The following is a 12,034-nucleotide window of genomic DNA, read 5'->3' on the forward strand; positions in this document are numbered from 1 at the left end:
TTGCACCTCTGCCACAATACTCCAGGCTGCCCTATAAAGCGAAAATAAAGGCAACATAATATGCTTACGCTTACTAATATAAACATTCAGCACAGTGTTTCGAGTGTGCGTTCACTAGCGCGCTAATTACGCGAGCGCATCACACGCACGATACCATATCGCGCCTTTAATTCTGCATCACTCACACTGAACTGCGTTCGCGCAGCACGTTTTATGCGCCTGTAAAGCCGATACTTTCACAAAACTCGAGTGCAGGCATGACGCGACCACCGAAATCAACGAGGTAAGTAGTTCAACTAGCTTCGCAGTGCTTAAATTCCAGCTGCCTCGCCACCAAGTCAGTGGGTGATCCTTCAACGGGCGAAGCACAAGTGTTGTATCTTCCCAGGCTTTTCAGTGGGATGCCATGGCCGTACAATTATTTTTTTTCGCACGCCGCAAACGTTCGACCCCGACAGTAGACGACAACAACTGTAAGGCTGCCATATCAAAACAACTAAAGCATACGCTTCATATTCGACAACGAGAAACATCGAGAGTGCGCGGCTTCATTTCGCAGTGTGTATAGACAATCAGTATTTTTTAACATATGACAGAATGACCCTCACCTCGAGGTACACGTCGTACACGATGTTGTCGCTCACTTGGGAAATAATACATTTTGCATTGAGCTGTGCATCGTTGCCGTTGATTGTCTGCTCCACAGAGTTTACGTGACTGACGAGCTTTTCTTCTTTTAACAAGTTGGCTTTCCTGAAATAGCTGGCCGATCTTTTTGAAGCCGCACTGAAGGCGATACATTGTGACGCGCCGCACGTGCAAAGCGAGGAGAGGGCCCTGCACGTGCACAAAAAGCGAGCGGCTGCAGCGCGGCGCAGCAGAAATGCGCAGTGGATATTCCCTGTTTCGACATTTTCTGCCACAGATGGCGCTACCCGTCAGGAGCAGTGCATTTTGTGGCGGATGGACGTGCGTTTCGGGGCTCCTTGGCGACGACGAAATCATAAGTTTTTGTGCATGCTTTGAGCTTGCTTCTGTTTTTATTTGCTGTTTTTTGTATTTAGATAGTAATTGGGCGTGCGGACGCACCTGTGTCGAGGCTTCAGCGACTTCGTTCGTGGCTAGGTGGTCTTTTTTCTTCTTGTTGGCTGATGTTTTTGAAGAGTTTTGTTTTGCATGGAGCGGGGGCGCAAATTTTGAATTCGTGGTAAGCGTGGTAAACGTGCCGGCTTTGTCTGGGTCTGGCGGTTTCCCTCGTTGGGCCTGGGTGCTAGGCGGTACCTGTTTGATAGGCCTATGTAACTATCTCAGCTAGCTCTTCGAAGTGATTTGGCGGACGTGCTCGTTCAGCCTGAGGAAGTAGGCCTGGCGATGAAACCAAACAAAGGGAAGGCCGCGGGGGATGCGGAGCAAGTGCAGTGCGACGAGTGCCTGCGCTGGTGCTCCCTCGACGAGACCAGTTTCCAGAGCTTAGCAGACGCGGAGGAGTCTAGCTTTACGTGCAGGCTGTGCGAAAAGGTCAGGGAAGCAGTCCAAAAACTGGAAGGAAATTGGACAGCCAAGTTCGAGGAGCTGAAAGCAGACCTGAAGGAGGAGCGGGAGAGCCGGTTAGCTTTGCAGGCGAAAGTCGCCGAGTTGGTCAAGGTGGAAGCGGTGCAGGCCGCGCAATTAGTAAGAACCGTGGCCGAGCTTGGAGAAGAGAAGGAAAGGAGGGCAGAACTGCATAGGCGTCTCGATGCGCTTGAGACGCGCGCAGCGGAGAATGATGGGTCGGGACACCAAGCCGGAGGCAAAAGCACAAAAAGTAGGGTAGACCCTACATGCGAAGTCGGGGGCAGGGGGGCAGAGCAAGCGGTAGTCAGCTCACCGCCGGTGAATCGGCGTAGTTATAGCGAAGCAGCGCAACATGCCCCGCGGGAGGCGACGCTGCAGCCACAGGGGCGCCAGCGAGCGCGAGGAGAGGAGGGGAACAAGCTAACCCCAAGAAATGAGCTCATAGCCAATGATAAGCACAACCTGGAAGTTAGGAGGGAGGGAAAGAATGCCCTAGTACTTATCGGTGGTGATTCAAATATGAGGAGGTGCAAAAGAGCTATAATGGAGCGGGCAAAGGGTGATAAGCGGGCAGCAGTCGGGACGTTCCCAAGCAGGACAATGGACGCAGTACTGAAGGAAACAAAAAGCGAGCTTTCTGAGAATGTTGCAGAGTGCAATTTGGTAGTGGTAGCGGCGGGGCTAAATGATGTGTTGAATGGTGAAGCTGCAAAAGTAGTGGAAAGATTAGCGGAGGGAGTTGACGATTTAAGGGCGATAGCACAGCAAGTCCAGATCGTGGTATGCACAGTGCCGGAGGTGCAAGGAAGGAACGGAGCAATTGCCAAGGACGTTGTGGCTGTAAATTGTGAAATAAGAAAGCTAAGCCAGGAGAAAGGATTTGAAGTGGCAGATATAAACAGAGAAGTGCATAGAGCAGGCTCTGGCGGAGGCTTTACACGAGATGGCATCCACTTTAAAGGAAGGCTAGGAGCCGAGATCGGCTGGCGCCTGGCAGGTCGGGCAGTAGCTTTTTTAGGGGGTCCACTGCGCCTCAGGGCGTGGGGGTAGGTAGAAACAGTGTAGAAAGTTCAACAATAGAGGCTGACGCCAATAAAATGGTCACTAGGAGGCCCAGGAAGAAAACTACAAATAAGTTTAACACCAGGATCAGGTACATAAACATGCAAGGCGGTAGAAAGAGAGCGAGGTGGTTAGAAATAGAACAGCAGTTAAAGGACGAAGAAGTAGGTGTATACGCGCTATGCGAAACACACCTCAGGGATCTAGAAGACCCACCGCTGATTGAAGGCTACGTCTGGGAAGGGAGCAATAGAACAACAACGGAGAGGAAGGGAGGAGGAGTAGGTATGCTCGTACACCAAGGAACAAATTGGCAAAGAATAAAGTTAACTTGCAAAGAACATGTCTGGGTATCAGGTACAATTGCCGGTAAAAAGGCATGGCTAGGAGTAGTTTATTTAGGGACAGGGGACAAATACAGGCAAGAGAACAAAGATCTAGTGAAGTGTCTCGATGACGATATAAAGCAGTTTGGAGAAGGTGCCGATATTTGTCTGCTGGGTGACATGAATGGCCACATCGAGGATCTGGATGGATACACAGATTATAATGGGAAGTTGATGCTAGACTTCTGTGAACGACACAACCTAGTTATAGCGAATAGAGAAACTAAGTGTGAGGGACAAATCACGTGGGAGTCCCGTAACAGACAAACGACCATTGACTACTGCTTAATGTCGCAGGGATTGTATAGCAAGCTAGCAATAATGGAAATAGACGAAGAGGGGAAGTACAGCCTCGGAAGTGATCATAAACGTATTAGTCTACAGTTGGGAGCCCTACTCAAAAGAGAAATAAGGGGAAGCCAAAACGAGTACGCAAAATTAAATGACGCGCAAATAGCGGCTGGCATAGAGGAAGCAATAAAGAAATATCCCATGGAGAGGTGGGATTATAATCAGTTAGAACTACTCATTAGTACAAAAATAAAAGAGGTAAAAGGAGTAAACCGCTGGAGAGGAAAGGGGAAGCCACGAAGTTGGTGGAATAAGGAAATTAGAGAGGCCATCGAAAAACGACGGTGGTCATCTCGGGAACACAGAGAAGCAAAGAGGGCGCAGTTATCTGAAGAGGAAATAGGCCAAAAATGGGAATATTATCGACAAAAGAAACAGCAAGTGCAGGTCCTCGTCCAGGCAAAAATAAAGCAGTCCTCTGATCGCTGGCTGGCTGAAGTTCGCGATGCAACTAAAGGGGGGTCAAGAAAATTCTGGAACCATATAAGCTGGCTGGGTAAAGCTAATCACAGAAAAGAGGAACAGATTCACGATACCGAAGGAAATTGTTTAGAGGGAGATGACGCTGTGAACTACATTGGTTCAGTTATAGCAGAGTCATTTAGGAAAGACGATAGGGTAATCACCCCAAGTGAGGGAGCAACGCAGAATAGCATAATAGAAAACAGCTTAGAATTGACCAATCTTAACTGGAAAAAGGCGGAAGCAAATGTTCCAAAATGCACGTCCGCGGGGATAGACGAAATTCCAATCAAGTTAATTAATGAACTTGGCCCAAGAAGCAAGGAAACGCTGATAAAAGCATTGGAGGCAGTCATAACAAATAAACAAATTCCGCACAGCTGGAAACAGAGTAAAATGAATTTGATTTATAAAGGGAGAGGTGATAAGAAGAACATAAAATCTTTTCGACCAATTACGATAACATCAGTTATATATAGGCTGGCGATGCAGGCGGTGAAATTAAAAATGCAGTCATGGGTAGAAAGTAATGGAATACTTGGAGAACTTCAGAACGGGTTCAGAAGTGGTAGGCGCTTAGATGATAGCCTGTTCGTGCTTACCCAGTGCATAGAAATAGCTAAGGCGGAAAATAGACCTCTGTATTTAGCCTTCCTGGACATAAGTGGTGCGTACGACAATGTGAACAGGGAACTCCTGTGGAACATATTAAAAGCTGAAGGTATCGGTAATGAGGTAATTGATTTTCTACAGGAACTATATCGAGAAAATAATGTTGAAATAACATGGGAAGGAATCAAGAGTACGACAACTGTCGAGGTTCACAAAGGATTAAGGCAAGGTTGTCCTCTATCACCACTGCTGTTTATGCTTTATATGATAAGCATGGAAAGAAGGTTACAACGAAGCAATCTAGGGTATAATCTGTCGTACAGATTAGGCGAAAAGGTTGTTGAGCAACGACTACCGGGTTTAATGTATGCGGACGATATTGTACTGTTAGCAGATAGCCAGGAAGATTTGCAAACTCTGGTTAATTACTGTGGGGACGAAGGAGACAGTTTAGGTTTAAGTTTTAGTGCAGCTAAGTCCGGTGGGATGTTTTTCAACGATACAACTGATCAGGAGCTTACAATACAAGGCCACGAAATACCCCGAGTGGCCGAATACAAGTATCTCGGGGTATGGATAAACAAAGGGCAGATGTACACGGAAAAGCACGAACAGTCTCTAATAGCAAAAGGGCGAAGAGATGCCGGGATAATGAAACTTAAGGCATTGTGGGGTTACAACAGGTATGAGGTACTGAGAGGCATTTGGAAGGGAGTAATGGTGCCGGGGCTTACTTTCGGGAATGCGGTCCTGTGTTTAAGGGCAGAGGTTCAGTCGAGACTAGAAGTAAATCAGAGAGCTGTGGGAAGGTTAGCACTAGGTGCCCACGGGAAAACCACAAACGAAGCAGTACAGGGAGATATGGGCTGGGCATCATTCGAAGCAAGGGAAGCTCAGAGTAAAATCCTATACGAAAAACGTCTGAGGAAATTGGATGATAACAGGTGGGCCGCCAAGGTGTTTAAATACCTATACAGAAAGAGCGTTGACTCACAATGGCGGAAAAGAACTAGGAAGCTAACCAGTAAGTATGCCAGACACGAGGACGAAAAAGGACAGAGCATTAAACGACAGGTTAAAAATGCAGAAGGTAAAAATTGGATAAATTCAATGGAAAAGAAGCATAGCGTAGAACTATATCGATACTGGAAACAGCAGATCAGGCAGGAAGCGTTTTATGATAACTCAAGAGGCAGTGCCCTACTCTTTGAAGCTAGATCAGGATGTCTTAGAACACGGAGCTATAAAAAGAAATTTAACGAAGAAGAAGACACATGTATCTGTGTGTGGTAAATATGTAGAAACAATGGAACACCTCATACTAAAATGTGATGGTATCAATCCCGATGTCGATGCGGCCACAGTCACCCTTCCTGAGGCCCTAGGGTTCAGAGATAATGATCGTCATGTAAATAAATGTGCGGTGGAAATTAGCAAAAGGCAATTGGAGGATTGGTGGCTCAAAAGCAGAGAGGTGACATAAGGTTAAAAGGGTAGGAAGACGTATTTAAAGAAAATCGAGAAATTCAATAACACGCAACACAGATAAAAATAAAAGGCGAAATAAAAATCTGAGCATGGTGGCAACTGCCATCGCCCCGTTTCAAAGGGGACGCTCCTACCATCCATCCATCCATCCAGTGGCACCGCTCGCGGTGCTTGGGTAGCCTATAGCTGCGGTTGCAACGGAGTTGACGGAGTTAGCCAGTGGAGATGTCGGCAATGAGAAAGGAAGCGCTGCTAATTGCCGCAATCGATGAGCTTTCTTCAAGTTCGTCTGACAGCGAAGACGGCATGCTTATCGACCTCGTCCAAAAACAATGTGGTGAAGAGCGGCCGAAAGTGGACAGGTTCATTGAAAGGGTCGTAAGGAACGGGTCGTCAGGATTAATTATAAGATCCATTGGTGTTTGCTTGCAACCAGGTATGTCGGAGCACGCAGTTTGACAAGGTTCGAGCGCTTGCCGCAGATGCTCAGCACCTGCAAACAACAAAATGTGCGCGCGCGCGTGTTCGCGCGCGTCTTGCGCGCCAGGGGCAAAGTAGCGCTGCATGCAAGCACCCTGCAATGGGTGCAGTTTTGTCCTCGATGTTGACCCTCCGCAGTGCGCCACCACGGCGGTGCAAGGCGCACCATTCTAGTTTCGGGGCAACCCCGGGGCAAGGTGATCGAGGACGCTATTAGTGTTAGAAAATCAGGTGTTATTCTATTCAATGAAAACAGTGAACAGACAGTGGAGATACAGGGCCAAGAAATACCTCGGGTAACAGAATATAAATGCTTTGCAGAAGGGTTAAAATCTGGGCCAGTTGGTACATACTTGAACGAAAAAACCAGTCAAAAACACAAAGGACAAGAGGAGAAGTTCACATCACAACGACTGGTGTGATGTGAACCAGTCGTTGTGATGTGAACTTCTCCTCTTGTCCTTTGTGTTCTTGACTGGTTTTTTCGTTCAAGAATATAAATACCTTGGTATATGGATAAACGAAGGCAACGGATATATGGAAACACAGGAAAAAACCATAACAGTCAAGGGGAAGAGAAATGCAGCCATAATGAAGCACAGAGCGCTATGGGGATACAATAGGTACGAGGTCCTCCAAGGTATGTGGAAAGGGGTAATGGTTCCAGGACTTACTTTTGGAAATGCGGTTGTTTGCTTTAAATCAGGGGTACAACCAGGACTCGACGGGAACCAAAGGTCAGTGGGTCGCCTCGCATTGGGCGCTCACGGGAAGACTACAAATGAAGCTGTGCAAAGGGATATGGGCTGGACTAGTTTTGAAGTGAGGGAAGCTCGCAGTAAAATTGAGTATGAAGAACGGCTGAGGAATGTGGAGGAAAGTAAATTGGCTGGGAGAGTGTTCAGGTATCTGTACAGGCAAAACATTGATTCACAGTGGAGGAAAAGAACTAGGAAGCTTACCAGCAAGTATGAGGCCTGTGGGGTGGGCAACGCAGCAACAAAGAAGGTCAAGCGGAAAGTCAGAGAGGCTGAATTAATCTCATAGGTGGCGGCAATGGAAAAGAAACCTGCCATGAGTAACTACTTAAGGGGAAAAAACGAAATTAGGAAAGAAACCATTTATGATAACTCAAAGGGAAGCTCATTACTTTTCGAAGCGAGATCGGGATGCCTTAGAACACGCACCTATAAAGCGAGATATAAGAAGGAAGAAGAAGCATGTGCTTGCTGCGGTAAAGCTAGGGAAACGACGGAGCATATTTTATTAGAATGTGAAGACGTCTATCCAGCGGTCGATTTAGGCACCACTGGCCTCCTTGAAGCCCTTAGGTTCAGCGGGAGCAGTGGTAAAGCAAACAGGTCCGCAATAGACATCAGTAAGAGGCGATTGGAGGATTGGTGGAAGAAAAGTAGGGAAACGACAAAGGACGGAGACGTACAAAAGCACAGTTCGCAATTGGGTATCAGAAAATTTGGACGTGGTAGTTCATAGTGTTTTTTTTTCATTGGTTAACCTAGGTAGGATATTAGGCAGCATAGTAGCAAGAGCTTGGTGGCGGAAGCCACCGCCCCGTTCCAAAGGGGACGCTCATAACATCCATCCATCCATCCATCCTGTACGACAGAAAGCATCTCGAGAGCACAGGCATGGCCACGACCTACTGTATAAAGGGTGACCTGCGCATCCCGTGGTCGCCTACGGCAGCGCGCGGCCGAAGAAATACCACGTGATCATTGAGTAGGGACCAATCGTGCGGGTAGAGGCCGCCAGTGCTCACCCTCACAGCAACGTGCGAAACGCTCCGGCCCTGCCTTAAGGAGTACGGCGATAACGGTAAACATTCGCAGAGGAGCTGCAGTAAACTCGGCATTTCACATTATTGACAGGGTGCGGCTAGAAAAATGCGCGTGGATACATGCGGTACATGCCCCAGATATTTGGTATCTTCGCTGTGCAGTGCAATGAAATTTTGAACTACTTTGAACGCGTGGCTACTAGGATTGAAATAGTGTAATCCCTTAAAGCTTTTTTTTCCCTCATTGTCTGCTAAAATGTCGGTTAGTGCTGTGGTGCCAATACGGTCTGGTGCGCACTTTCCGCGCTAGCCGAGGTCTGAGCGCGCCCGCACTTCATTCTCCCGTAGGTTTCGCTAGTCCCGAGCAGGACGCAATGAACGCACTACGTACCGCTTTGCAGGGCCCACACGTTCCTTTGCTGCATTCGGCACGTTCACTGAAGTGACGTGCCGTTGAGAGCGCGGCAGAACGTGAGTAGTTTTAATTGCAGTGCATGCCACAATCGTAAAAATGTGCTGTTATTGACGTATTTATTTACACCACTTAATTTACCAAATGATAACGAAAGTCTAGCTTGAAAAATTCCAAGGGCGCTTTATTGTGCCATCACACAGATAGTCACTACACTTTAAGCACTTTTCTGGAGTTGGGCTTTTGAAACGAAAAGCTTCGCTACGCTAGTCAACACCGCGCTTCGCGCGAGCCGGCGCATGTCGGAATTGGCTCCGTAAGCGTGTTCGGAGTCGGCGCAGGTGGCCACTGCCGCGCGCTATGCGTCGTCGTTTGACGTTCGCCGCAAGTGCGTGCTTATCGCGGAGGCCGACTATATAACCGATTGCCAGAGAACAGGCGTGCGCATTCAGCATGGAAGGAGAAGAGAGTGATACTACCGATACAGAGAGCTGTGTTTATGGCTGTGCAGAAATCGCAAGACAATGCGCCCAACAACGATGAATAAAGAAGATTAATAATCCTGCATAACTTATGGTATATATCATTCATAAGCAATTTGCATCACTACACAAGGTACACGTATAGCATAACCATAAGCTTACCAAGGCATATCCATAAGTGAAACCGTAAGCATATATAACCATAGGCTAAATCATAAAGCATAAGCTAAACCGTAAGCATATATCCACAGGCTAAATCATAAAGCATAACCATAAGCTAAACCATAAGCATCACCGAACCTTTTCGCTTCGAGATATCCAGGCTTAACCTTAGCTAAGCCCCAACCAATTTTTTTCTTTTGTTCAGGTTTCAACCATTGGTTTCTGTTGTGTCGGCAGCGGCAGGCAAGTGGGGGCCAGCGAACGCGCGCGAGCGCCGGCGCAGTGAAGGAGACTCGGAGCTAATTAACTGCTCCCGATGAAAACCGGAAAGAAGACTCAGCCGACCCGCGTCCGTTTATTATTAAAAAGGACTTCACATGCCAGATGACACCTTCTGATTGGTCCCAGCACGTCACATGACAGAAGTGGGGTGCGCCATCTAGCTAAACAACTACAAAACATACATGTACGATGACGCAGATATCTGACAGGGGGCGACACTATACTATGTCATCCCCCTCCTGGAAACAAAGCAAGCATACAGTGAAACCCAAAGGCAATTTCGATCAGTTCGTTCCCGCCCAAGTTCACACACACACGCGCACCAGTCTTGGGCACCAAAACACAGGCAGTCACTCAAACAAAGTCTGACAAGGAATACAGCACAAAACTCACTGCACCGCAACAAGGAGCACTTTATACTTGTGTTAATGAAATATGTGGACTGTCTCCTAAATGTCACAGCGAGGCCCCTAGCCGTGGCATTTCGAAGACGACAATGCGCTCTACACTACAGAAACAAAATCATCGAGCCACAGAGGCCGTTTTCTGTCACGATGAGGACGCATGCGTACCTCAGAAGGACTTTGGGGCTTGCGATGCGTATCGGTCGACTTTAACGACCTAGTCGTCCCACTGCTATTTCCCTCCCTCTGGTTGGACAATTGAACGTGGTTGTTGCGCAAAGCTGGAGAGGGTTGCCCAGGAAGCTCGTCTCGACGTCCCAACAAGTCCTGGGAGGCTACCGATTCCCCCACGGAATCAGAGACGACTGCTGACTGTGTAAACTCGGAAGTGATACAGTCAGACAAGCTACTTAACTGATGCTTATGAGAAGACGATGTCACTACAGACGAGTCATCGGAATGACTATCCAGGTTTGAATATGAGTACAAAAAATCTTTATCACTTGTACACAATGTACTACCTGCTGGATCCTTCATCACTAGGGTTAACTTAGACACATGCCACGTCTTCCCATCACTGAGTACAAAAGTAGATGGTCCTACCTGGGCCTTGACTTTACGAGGTTTACTGTACTGAAAAAATCCTTTCCTGTTAAATCTAATTCTGACGGTGTCTCCCACCTTGATACGAGTTGCCTGAGCACCTCTACGTTTGTCTACGTATTGTTTAGTCTGCCACTGTTTCTGCAAGACCCTTTCTTGAACGTGAGGCACAAGACTGTCCTGTTCCCGTAGATCTACACAGAGCCGCATGGTTCGATCCTTCTTGCGCACCACCACGAGTGGAGACACCCACTCAGAACCGTCGACGCGCTCGATGACGTCGCAGTCCTCGAGACGTCCTACTTCATTTGTGACCTGGTCACGGAGAGCCAGGGGTAGTCTGCGCAACTTTGAAGATACTGGTTTCGCATCTTGCTGCCAATGAATTCGGTGCACAAGGTTGTTTACGAAACTCAACTCGTCACTGAAGAGGTGATCAAAACCCGGAGGCACACCTGTGGGGCTCTGTACTGAAGGAAGCGATGGTAGACGACATGTCAGCGACGTACCGTCGATCTGTATGCCCAAGCGTTGGATGGCGTCTAAACCTTGCAGTGATGTTCCTGTAGTCGTTACGTGGAACGTGACGGAGCATGACCTTTGAAAAAACTGGACAGTGGCTTGAAACAGGACTTGAATGTCGATGCGTTGCTTGGAGAAATTCCTCAAGTCCACTGCTGTTTTTGACAGTCTGTGCTGTCGACCAAAGTGCTTTCCAAAATCCTCGGCCGTCATCAATGAGACAGACGCCCCTGTGTCCACGAGCAGCCGCATGGCGACGTCGTTAACCACGACCGGGACTTGTAAATCCTTTTTAGCTTCCAAAGCGCTTACCGTCAAGACAGACGCGGACGGCTGCCCTGCGGAAGTTGAAGACAGCGTCTCTGCGGAAGAGACGTGTTTAACAGTACGGGTTTTTCGGCATACTGATGCAAAATGGCCCAACGTGTGGCAGGCGTTGCACCGCCGGTTCCTTGCTGGACAATTCCTGTACGTTGCAATATGTTTCGTGCTGCCACACCGATCGCATGCACCACGGTTCCCGGAGGAGCCATGTGCGAAATGTCGGCCCTCTTGGCGGCTTCTCGGAAGAAGTCACGAAACACGCAAGCAGCTATTTGATGTCTAAAAGATGTATTGAACGGCTAATTCAAAAGCCTAGTAGCTGTCTTGATCAAGACATTTTGTAGCCATGGACGTCTAGAAGTACTTCAGTAAGTCCTGCTAACGTTACGCTAAAAGTTGGCTAATGGACAGCTTTACAAGAACAACTGAATACTTTTATTAGACACCCTCAAATTTTTGCGGCAGCTGTTACAGTAACACAACGTTTGCCCACAGTTACAATTTATTTTAAATGAGGCATGGACATCAGAAAAAAAAGTTTATATTGTCGGATAGAGTGATGCCGAGGTAGTTTTTCCAGATGTGAACCATGGGAATAGTGCAGTATAGCCTCATTGGTCAATTTGTGCTTTTTAATTAGACCAATCAAT

This window comes from Dermacentor albipictus, chromosome 6, assembly GCF_038994185.2.
Source record: "Dermacentor albipictus isolate Rhodes 1998 colony chromosome 6, USDA_Dalb.pri_finalv2, whole genome shotgun sequence".
Taxonomy (NCBI): Eukaryota; Metazoa; Arthropoda; class Arachnida; order Ixodida; family Ixodidae; genus Dermacentor; species Dermacentor albipictus.